The 12,129-nt window shown below is 47.8% G+C and overlaps 1 protein-coding gene across 2 annotated transcripts in view; it reads right to left on the reverse strand.

The window, feature by feature from the left end:
• The window catches only part of CASR (calcium sensing receptor), a 74,555-nt gene that overhangs the window by 34,341 nt on the left and 28,085 nt on the right, over positions 1–12,129 (reverse strand). The window contains exon 1 of one of the 2 annotated variants that reach the window (XM_075197444.1): positions 1,064–1,151. The exons of the other annotated variant lie outside the window; for it this stretch is intronic. The gene's annotated coding sequence lies outside the window, so the exon portion shown is untranslated. Of the gene's footprint in view, positions 1–1,063; positions 1,152–12,129 lie in introns of those variants that run through there. 2 annotated transcript variants of the gene reach the window in all.

Here is a 12,129-nt window from a genome sequence, read left to right on the forward strand (position 1 = left end):
TATGTGTTACACTTATACCACTTTTGTTTGCAGGCCGAGATGATGATAGGTGGATGTTTTTTTTCCACAAGGCTGCTATTTGACATGCTATAGCAGTCCTGGGGGTAAATGTATCAGGCTGACAGTTTTCTGGCGGGTTTGAAAAACCAATCAGATTCTAGCTATCATTTATTTAGTACATTCTACAAAATGATAGCTAGAATCTGATTGGTTGCTGTAGGCAACATCTCCACTTTTCAAACCCGCCGAAAAACTCTCAGCTTGATACATTTACCCCTTGGTGTGTCGAAGACGGGGCCTAATGATTTGTGGGTGGAGCTATGTCAAATTACGTGCGCTGTTGGGCAGATCTGAGTTCTAGTGGTTGAAGTGGGTGTATTACCATTACATTGTTCAAATTGCCATTTCTACATTTCCACTTCCACCACCAGCCATAACCCTATGTGTTGCACAGTATTTTCACTATACTGTAACCAAATATTGAAGGGCTTGTAGCATTGAATAATAAGTATGAAAATGTTTAGACTGATTGTTTCAGAATCCCCCAAAAGTTATCTTGATTTATTGTATTATCATTAAATAATAATAGTTTATACAGTAACATTTATCAGTGAATACGCAGCCGGCCGTGTACAAGAATCACTGCCAGAGAATTCTGAGTATATACAGTATTGATCGATCACAGGATCTTGTCTGCCCTCAGTCCTGTGAAGTTCTCTTCTAATCACTATCTCCAGAGACGTTTGTTTCATTGCCAGTAACGATGAGCGGAGGTTTTTATATACTGGAGAAAACATAATTCGCAGAGATTTATTTATACTGTGTGGCATTATTTTTATGTAGAGATAAGGACAGAATTATTTGAATGAAACAGTGTATTTATTGGACGTTTAATATTTGGAGGATCCGAGGATCCTTTAACTTTTGGGGGACTAGGAAAAGATGATACAGTCAGGTTTATTGAATAAAGTGTATTGAGTGATGCAAAACATTAACTACAGATTAGAACATCAGACCCTATGTTTTTTACAGTCAGTATGTCCCCTATATGAATAAAACTCACATTTACACCTCTTGCATCTCAGCAGAGTTTGTCTACGTGCAAATTTGCACCCAGTAGCTGGGTTTTGTCCCACTCAGTCATGACTTTGCCTCCAACATGCTGAAAATCTGGGTCTTTGTTCTAATTTTAACTAATTTTGATGCAGCTCCAGTTATAACGTCTCTTACAGTTCAACTGTCACTGGAAGAACCTGCTGAGAGCTGAACTTCCTGTCTGTGCATACTCAGTAGAGCAATGCGGACGGCTGGAGGCTGCCCCACTTCCTGTCTTCACTAAATCACAGAGGACACCACTACCAAGATGGGAGACGGAGCATAGCACTCCATATTAACAATTGTCTGGTCCTGGTTTGCAGGGGTCCCCACACTGTTCATCACCCCATGTTAGCAGTAACCATCCCTGTCTATGAGCCCTGCTTCGTTCACTTTAGGAGTGGAATGTGTACTCTTCTTTTGTGTACTTTAAATGCCAGTCATCATCATCGTCATCAAGTTTACGATGATTGGCGTGTATAGTATGCGGCTGCTGCTTGATACTTGTCTATAAATTAGTTTCTGGGACAAAGCTGATGCACATCCTAAAAAGAGGCCCTGCAAGCCTGATAATGATTATACTAGACAACATGGTTGGGGCTTAGCCCAATGATATATTGTGAATACGTGTTTATAAACCAAGAGCTTTGTATTGTAGATTATGAAGTGATTCTGGGTACATGGCTACCAGTTGTATTTACTTGGGGAACTGAATACAGATTTCTACACCCTCCAGAGATGAACCTGTCCCTGTACCGTGAGTCTTTTCTTGTAAATTGTTCATTCTGTCCCTAGGAAGTATATTATGGTTGTCCTAACTCTTCTCACACCTGAGTTAGGGACTGTTTCAAGGCTGAGAAGAGTTAGGGACTGTTTCAAGGCTGAGAAGAGTTAGGGACTGTTTCAAGGCTGAGAAGAGTTAGGGACTGTTTCAGAGCTCTTTGTGTTGCTGTTGGTGAGGTGAAAATGGGCATTGGGTAAAGAGATTAAAATGGAAATCAGAGCTGGGAAAGCCCTTAAATTCCATAATTTCCAGTAGAACAGCTGTAATGGGTGCTGATCCTCTCAAGGCTTTTAGCACTTAGACCCCCTCTGACATATGGTCTCTGCTACAGGGAAGAACTGATGGGAGCTGTCATTTACATCTACTTCATAGCTAACTGAGCAGGGGCTTGGACAGATGGTGGACACATAATGGGATGGGGGGGGATTAGCTGCCCTCTGCCATACACTAGCCACCAGAGATTGGAGGTCTGCTAGACACTAGCCACCAGAAATTGGAGGTCTGCTAGACACTAGCCACCAGAAATTGGAGGTCTGCTAGACACTAGCCACCAGAGATTGGAGGTCTGCTAGACACTATAGCAAGTGGTCTGCGATAGCAAGTTGTACCACTGCTATGTGAGAGGATACTGGAACAGGGGATACCGGAAACAGGGATCAGTGGTCTGCTACTAGCAAGTTGTACCACTGAATATATATGTGAGGAGGTGCACGGGGAGAGACTGCAACACAGGATATACACAGGCACCTTATACACGATCCACAGTAACATGCACAATATATATAAATGACTGAACAGGTCTGCAAATATAGAAAGTCTCTTGAAGTAGTCCAGCACAAGTTAACACAGTCAATGATGGCAATAGACTCAGCGGATAGCAGACTCCAGAGGAGAACCAACACAGTCCAGCAAGATATGCAATACACCAGCACAGTCAATGAGAAGTATGCATACCGTGGTTCAGAAGCAGGCAGTCAGATAGGGGTGCAGCGATACCTGAGCGGCAGGAGGCCGACTGGATGAGAAGTCCCAGGATAGATGAGACAGCGGTCTTGTAGGTGCAGCGCACAGATAAGTAGACCAACAGGGACACGAATCCACAGGAATCAGTAACACGTGGAACTGGACTCAAGGAGGACCCAGGAGAGTGGAGATGATCCAGCAGAGGAGTAGTTGATGAGATATAAATCCAATGCTGACAGGAGGGTAGACCAGCGGGACACGTGAAGGCGTGGAGAGCGGGTCAGCAGTAGATGGGTGATAGCTCGGTCAGCAGCAGCAGGACTCTGCGGTACACGGAGGTAACCAGTAGCAACCAATAGGTGTCAGTAGCGATGGAACACGGGAGAGCAGAGTAGGCCAGGAGCTGTTGATCACGGAGAGTAGCGAATGGCAATGAGAGCAGCAGTCTCGAGGAAACACAGGAGAGCTGAGGAGAGACTGCAGTGCACAGGGGCAGCGGATAGAAATCAGCTAACTTGTCACGATGATGAACACAGGCGAGTTGTAGGCTGGAGGCTGTAGTGCACGGAAGCAGCGGATAGACATCAGCTAACAGTCACGATAATGAACACAGGCGAGTTGTAGGCTGGAGGCTGTAGTGCACGGAGGCAGAGGATAGGAATCAGCTCACGGACTTGATGAGGAACAGGTGAGTGGATGTAAAGTAAAGGTTGGAGTGCACAGAGGCAGCGGGTAGGAACCAGCAAACAGTCACAGTGAAATATAATAGCGTGATGTGGATTAGAGGGCTGTAGTGCACGGAGGCAGCGGATAGGAATCAGCAAACAGTCACAATGATATGAAATAGCGTTGAAGTGGTTTGGAAGACTGTAGTGCACGGAGGCAGCGGATAGGAATCAGCAAACAGTCACGATGATACAGTTGATGGTAGAAGTGGTGTGGGAACCACAGTAGTAGAAGTGGTTTGGAAACCACAGAGGTAGAAGTGGTTTGGAAACCACAGGAATCAGCAGCGCTGAAAACACGAGGAATACAGGAACACCTTCAGAGACTCATAGGGAATGAGACTCCAAGATCAGGCAACGTGGTGTTGACCACAGGTGCTTAATATAGGGAGTGTTGCCTGATCTGCCAATTGAGTTAAAGGGACATACACTGAAGTATAGGAAAGGGCTGCGCATGCGCAGACCCTCAGGATGGAGGACGGCCACGGTTCCTAAATGTCCGGGAAGAGGCACTCACGGTCCGGTGAGTGACAGATTGGAGGTCTGCTAGACACTAACCACCAGAGATTGGAGGTCTGCTAGACACTAGCCACCAGAGATTGGAGGCCTGCTAGACACTAGCCACCATAGATTGGAGGTCTGCTAGACACTAGCCACCAGAGATTAGAGGTCTGCTAGAAACTAGCCACCAGAGATTGAAGGTATGCTAGACACTAGCCACCAGAGATTGGAGGTCTGCTAGCCACCAGAGATTGGAGGTCTGCTAGACACTAACCACCAGATATTGGAGGTCTGCTATACACTAGCCACCAGAGATTGGAGGTCTGCTAGACACTAGCCACCAGAGATTGGAGGTCTGCTAGACACTAGCCACCAGAGCCTGGAGGTCTGCTAGACACTAGCCATCAGAGATTGGAGGTCTGCTAGACACTATCCACCAGAGATTGGAGGTCTGCTATAGACTAGCCACCAGAGATTGGAGGTCTGCTAGACACTAGCCACCAGGGATTGTAAGTCTGCTAGACACTAGCCACCAGAGATTGGAGGTCTGCTAGACACTAGCCACCAGAGATTGGAGGTATGCTATACACTAGCCACCAGAGATTGGAGGTCTGCTATACACTAGCCGCTAGAGATTGGAGGTCTGCTAGACACTAGCCACCAGAGATTGGAGGTCTGCTAGACACTAGCCACCAGAGATTGGAGGTCTGCTAGACACTAGCCACCAGAGATTGGAGGTCTGCTAGACACTAGCCACCAGAGATTGGAGGTCTGCTAGACACTAACCACCAGAGATTGGAGGTCTGCTAGACACTAGCCACCAGAAATTGGAGGTATGCTATACACTAGCCACCAGAGATTGGAGGTCTGCTAAACACTAGCCACCAGAGATTGGAGGTCTGTTAGACACTAGCCACCAGAGATTGGAGGTCTGCTATACACTAACCACCAGAGATTGGAGGTCTGCTAGACACTAGCCACCAGAAATTGGAGGTCTGCTAGACACTAGCCACCATAGATTGGAGGTCTGCTAGACACTAGCCACCAGAGATTAGAGGTCTGCTAGAAACTAGCCACCAGAGATTGAAGGTATGCTATACACTAGCCACCAGAGATTGAAGATCTGCTAGACACTAGCCACCAGAGATTGGAGGTCTGCTAGCCACCAGAGATTGGAGGTCTGCTATACACTAGCCACCAGAGATTGGAAGTCTGCTATACACTAGCCGCTAGAGATTGGAGGTCTGCTAGACACTAGCCACCAGAGATTGGAGGTCTGCTAGACACTAGCCACCATAGATTGGAGGTCTGCTAGACACTAGCCACCAGAGATTGGAGGTCTGCTAAACACTAGCCACCAGAGATTGGAGGTCTGCTAGACACTAGCCACCAGAGATTGGAGGTCTGCTAGACACTAGCCACCAGAGATTGGAGGTCTGCTAGACACTAGCCACCAGAGATTGGAGGTCTGCTAGACACTAGCCACCAGAGATTGGAGGTCTGCTAGACACTAACCACCAGAGATTGGAGGTCTGCTAGACACTAGCCACCAGATATTGGAGGTCTGCTAGACACTAGCCACCAGAGATTGGAGGTCTGCTATAAACTAGTGACAAAAGACTAGAAGGATCCTATTCAATAACCACCATAGTTTTTAGGTCTGATATACTCTATTCACCATAACCTGAATGGCTGCTATCTATCTTATCACCAAACTAGAGGTTTGCTATGTACTAGCCACCCGATTCGGGGACTATTTTATACACCATCCTAGCTTTGGACAAATACAAAGGAGTCATGTAGACAATTTACCTAAAGAATGCTACTGGCAATTGACTTTTAGGAGTAATTTCCTTTGTTGTCAATATAATTGACATATTCAACGTATTCCCTGGCTCCTTAAACAATCCCACTGGCTCTTGTGCTCATCATAACTGTTGCTACATAAGTGGATGTCTTTGTTTAATTGGTGGGAGGTACACTTGATGCTGGGATGTGGGCTTAAATGTTTTGATCAAAATATGAACCAATACCTCATGTTTTCATTTTGCTAAATATGCACTGCTAAGGATAAGCGCTGAAAACAGCTGTCTATTTTTTTATACATATAGGTCATTTTTATTGCCATGTAGCTTGTACCATATATAACATTGGATTAACCGAGTGCAGGTTCTACGTTCTTCTCTGGTCTGTGGACTACACTTATAATCAGGTGAAATCTGTGTTTCAGCTCACTGATTGCTCTATTAGGTGGAAGTTGTACTGTGCTATTGATTCCACATCTCTTGGAGTGCTTACCTATGTTGACACATTTCATTGAGCATAATCAATAGTGAGCAGAGATTTCTCTGTCCTGCAGACTGTGCTGACCTGGCGGCTGAGAAGAAAGCAGAGGATGCTGGGTATAAAACACAATCGGAGCAGCCAGGATGGCCAAGATCCGCTTGGCGGCTGGAAACATTCAAATTCAACAGGCACAGGGGAAAGATGTCACATTGTCTCCTGAGTCAGAGATTCTCCCCCCCACATGCAGTAACCCAATACAGGGATATATATATATATATATATATATATATATATATATATATTGTTAGGAACTCTTCCAGCCGGCACAACACAACCCGGAGTCTACTCTGTCAGTCAGGTGTTCACTGGAGCCCCTGATGGTGGGGACAGACTGGGCTGCAGACTGACAGAGGGTCGTGAAGTGTGTACCGGCTGGGGAGAACCCAGGCAAGAAGAGTCAGGTCCACGCAGAGGTCAAAGGCCGGCAGCAGGTAACAGTAATGATGAACAAGCTGAGGTCAGAGGTCACAGGCAAAGTAGCAGAACGGGTAAACAAGCCAAGGATCAGGGTCACAGGAAACACAAGCGAAGTCCAATACGAAGCCAAGGGTCATACACGGGAAGTCAAACGTAGATACAGGATACAGGAACTGGAACAAGCAGGTCAGCAGACTGGAGCACAGAAGCTATAACCGGCAATGAGGCAGCAGACCTCATTGCCTTAAATACCCAGCTGAACCAATCACAGGTTGAACACACTCCTGCAGGTTAATAGAGCAGTCACTAATAGAGCCAATCAGGGCTTGTCCCTGGCCTGCACAGTTGCAGGCTAATGCCTGTAATTGCCTCCTATGATCTGCCCCTATTTAATTAGCCCACAGGCTGTAGAATCGCTGCGCCCGGCTTCCTCCTATTGCCGGGACGCAGCTCTGAAGCGTCTGCTGGTTGCCCCGGCAACGGCCGGGTTATGGCCGGAAATGACGTCCCGGTCGCCATGGCGACGGCCGGGATGCGGGTGAGTGAGTCGCGGCGGCTGGGCACTGCCGCGGCTCGTAACAGTACCCCCCCCTTGAGGAGGGGTCGAGGGACCCCGACATCCTGGTTTCCTAGGGAATTTTTTGAAGAACTCCTTCAGTTTCTTTGGGGCATGGAGTTGTCTCCGCGGAACCCAAGATCGCTCTTCTAATCCGCGATTCCTCCATTGTATAAGGAAATGCACCTGTCCTTGAACATTTTTAGAATCAAGGACCTTTTGAATCACGAATTTTTGTGGCCCACTGGGACCTCTCCCAGGCACACTTGAAGACTGGGCTTGACCAGGATAAAGCACTGGCTTCAATAGAGAACAATGAAAGGTGTTTGGAATTCTTAACGAGCCTGGAATTTTTAACCTAAATGCGACGGAGTTCACCTGCTTGATGATAAGGAACGGCCCGATGAACTTAGGGCCCAATTTCTTGCAAGGTTGTCTGAGCCTGATATTTTTTGTAGACAGCCAGACTTTCTGGCCAACCTTAAGGGAGCAGGGGAACGGTGTCGGTCCGAATTTTTTTTTGCAATAAGTGAGGCATGTTTTAAAGATGAATGTACTTTCTTCCAGACAACTCTGAGATCCCTGGCAGTGGAACGGATCTCCTGGATACCAACGGACTGGAGTGAATACAAAGAGTTAGATCTGGGGTGGAAACCATAATTGCAAAAGAACGGAGAGGTTTTCGTGGATGAGTGACAGGAGTTGTTACAGGCAAATTCTGCCCAGGGCAACAAGGAGGACCAGTTGTCATGGAACTCTGATATGTAGCATCGCAAGAACTTCTCCAAGGACTGGTTAACCCTTTCAGTCTGCCCATTTGACTGAGGGTGGTATGCAGATGATAAACTGACCTTGATTCCCAGGAGGGTACAGAATGATCTCCAGAACTGCGCTATGAACTGGGAACCCCGATCGGAGACGATGTCTGTAGGGAGTCCATGGAGGCGGAAAATGTGTTGAATGAACAAAACTGCCAAATCTCGAGCAGTAGGCAGCCTAGTGAGTGGAATGAAATGTGCCATCTTGCTGAACCGGTCTACCACGACCCAAATGGTATTGTGTCCCGCAGAGGGTGGCAGATCGACTATAAAGTCCATGGACAGATGGGTCCAGGGTTTACCAGGGGCGGCCAACGGAACTAACTGACCTACCGGGCGAGTCCTGGGAACTTTGTTCCTGGCACAAACTTCACAGGACCGGACGTGACTCTTGACGTCAGCAGACAGAGACGGCCACCATACAGTACGGGAAAGGATTTCCAGTGTTTTGTAGACTCCAGGATGCCCAGCAGTCCGACTGTTGTGTGCCTCAGCAAGGACTGTCTTCCTTAGATGAACTGGGACAAACAAACATCCTGCCGGAGTGTTATCAGGAGCCAACCTCTGGAACCTTTGTAAGGTACAGCTCAAATCTTGAGTTAATGCGGCATGAATCATAGACACAGGAACAATAGGCTCTGAGCAGGTGACCGGAGCATGATGTGCCAGGAAACTTCTAGACAGGGCGTCCGCTTGAATATTTTTGGAACCAGGACGATAGGTGATAATAAAGTTGAACCGAGTGAAGAACAGCGACCACCGAGCCTGTCGGGGGTTCAGACGTTTGGCTGACTGTATATACTGTAAGTTCTTATGATCCGTTATAACGGAGATCTGGTGTGCAGCGCCTTCCAACCAGTGTCGCCATTCCTCAAAGGCCCATTTAATTGCCAGCAATTCTCGGTTTCCCACGTCATAGTTGGTTTCCGCTGATGAGAACTGACGGGAAAAAAAGGCACATGGATGCAAGCGGTGGGTCTGGGGGTCTTTTTGTGACAAGACAGCCCCAGCACCGACGTCAGAAGCATCTACCTCAAGAACAAACGGTACCCTAGGATCCGGATGTCTGAGAACCTGAGCAGACACAAAAGCTTTCTTCAGGGTTTTGAATGCATTTATTGCCTGTTGTGACCAAACAGTTGGATCACCTCCTTTGCGGGTCAAGGTGACAATAGGAGCCACGATATCAGCAAAGCCGCCAATAAACCTCCTGTAGTAATTGGCGAATCCCAGGAATCTCTGGACCGCCTTGAGGTTATTCGGTTGAATCCAATCCAGAATTGCTTGGACCTTGGTTGGGTCCATGGAGAAACCTTCTGAGGAGATTAGATAACCGAGGAAGGATACCTTCTGGACCTCGAACTCGCATTTCTCGAGTTTCGCGTAGAGGTGATGTTCCCGTAATTTCTGTAGGATTTGTCTGACATGACCCTGGTGCGCAGACAACGATTTTGAATATATGAGGATGTCATCAAGGTAAACAACAACAAAGTGTCCCAGGAACTCACGTAACACCTCATTAATCAAATCCTGAAATACGGCAGGAGCATTACTCAGGCCAAACGGCATGACCAGGTATTCGTAATGGCCCGAGAGCGTGTTGAACGCCGTCTTCCACTCATCACCTGCTCTAATACGTATGAGATTATAGGCTCCACGAAGATCAATTTTTGTGAAGATAGTGGCTCCTCTTAATTGATCAAAAAGAACGGAGATGAGGGGAAGGGGGTAGGTGTTCTTAACCGTAATAAGGTTCAGCCCTCGATAGTCGATACAGGGTCTGAGTCCACCGTCCTTCTTGGGTACAAAGAAACACCCTGCTCCTACTGGGGACTTGGATGGCCTGATGAAGCCCTTCTCCAAGTTTTCGTCAATATACTCCTGCATGGATTTGGTCTCTGGACCAGAGAGAGGATACAAGCGTCCCTTGGGTAATTTAGAGCCCGGAATGAGCTCAATGGCACAGTCGAAATTGCGGTGCGGTGGTAGTGTGTCAGCAGCCTTTTTGGAGAAAACATCCCAGTAGTCATGATACTGAGAAGGGAGCTGCTCCGGAATAGACTGAATAATACGTAGAGGTAGTGTCAAGCAAGACTGTGTACAATGGGGGCTCCACTGGACAATTTCTCCTTTTGCCCAATCCATGACGGGGTTATGGCAGGATAGCCAAGGGTGGCCCAGAATTAAAGGAACCGATGGACATTCGATAAGACGTAAGACTATGGATTCCGAATGGAGAGCGCCAACGTTCAACTGTAGTGGTGGGGTCTCCCAAGTAATCTTGCCTCCTGGCAACGGACTACCATCTAAGCCACATACCGTAATGGCAGATTGGAGTTTAATCCGCGGAATCCCAGCAGAGCGGGCAAACTCGATGTCAAGGAAGTTGCCAGCAGCTCCACTGTCAATGAAGGCTGATAGTTTCGTAGAACGAGCACTGAACGTGAGCTGTGCAGGGACCAATAGTGCATTTTTCTGGGAGACAATTTGTAGACCTAAGTGAACTCTCCCCTCGTTCCTTAGGCATGCTCGTTTCCCGACTTGTTTGGGCAAGAACGGGAGAAGTGGCCTCTTGCGCCACAATATAAACATAAGCCTTGTGACCGTCTCCTGTCTCTCTCCTCAGAGGAAAGACGGTATGCTCCCAATTGCATTGGTTCCTCACCATCCTGGGAGATAGGAACGAAGGCGGATGGAGGTGATGACGTTTCCTTTTCAGTTTTCCGCTCTTTATATCTCCTGTCAATTTTAATGGAGAGGTGCATCAGATCCTCCAGAGAGCTAGGAGACGGGTATTGCACTAGCGAATCTTTAATCTGTTCAGATAAGCCGACACGGAACTGACTACGTAAGGCAGGGTCGTTCCATCCACTGTCAGGTGACCATCTACGGAATTCCGCGCAGTATTCTTCTGCCGACCGTCTGCCTTGTTTCAAGGACCGTAGGTGAGCTTCCGCGGAGGCCACTCGATCCGGGTCATCGTACAGTAAACCCAATGCCTCAAAGAAGGAGTCTACGGACTGCATGGCCGGACTGGTCTGTGGCAAAGAAAACGCCCAAGACTGGGGGTCACCCTGTAGAAGGGAAATAATAATCCCAACTCGTTGCTGCTCTGAACCGGAGGAGCGGGGTCTCATCCGAAAATAGAGCTTGCAGCTCTCCCTGAAGTTCCGAAACAAGGTTCTATTTCCGGAGAACCGATCCGGTAAATTCATTTTGGGCTCACAGATGGGATCTGGAGGAGATTGTGAAGCTTTTGTGGCTTCTTCTTGAACAGACATACGCTCAGCCAATCCCTGCATCATCTGATACAAAGACTCAACATGGCCTGCTAGGGTTTGTGCCAGAGACGGTGTGGATCCACTTGCATCCATCCTAATCTTGTCTCCGTGAGTGGGCCGGTTATAATGTTAGGAACTCTTCCAGCCGGCACAACACAACCCGGAGTCTACTCTGTCAGTCAGGTGTTCACTGGAGCCCCTGATGGTGGGGACAGACTGGGCTGCAGACTGACAGAGGGTCGTGAAGTGTGTACCGGCTGGGGAGAACCCAGGCAAGAAGAGTCAGGTCCACGCAGAGGTCAAAGGCCGGCAGCAGGTAACAGTAATGATGAACAAGCTGAGGTCAGAGGTCACAGGCAAAGTAGCAGAACGGGTAAACAAGCCAAGGATCAGGGTCACAGGAAACACAAGCGAAGTCCAATACGAAGCCAAGGGTCATACACGGGAAGTCAAACGTAGATATCAGGACACAGGAACAGGAACAAAGCAGGTCAGCAGACTGGAGCACAGAAGCTATAACCGGCAATGAGGCAGCAGACCTCATTGCCTTAAATACCCAGCTGAACCAATCACAGGTTGAACACACTCCTGCAGGTTAATAGAGCAGTCACTAATAGAGCCAATCAGGGCTTGTCCCTGGCCT

This window comes from Mixophyes fleayi, chromosome 2, assembly GCF_038048845.1.
Source record: "Mixophyes fleayi isolate aMixFle1 chromosome 2, aMixFle1.hap1, whole genome shotgun sequence".
Classification (NCBI taxonomy): Eukaryota; Metazoa; Chordata; class Amphibia; order Anura; family Limnodynastidae; genus Mixophyes; species Mixophyes fleayi.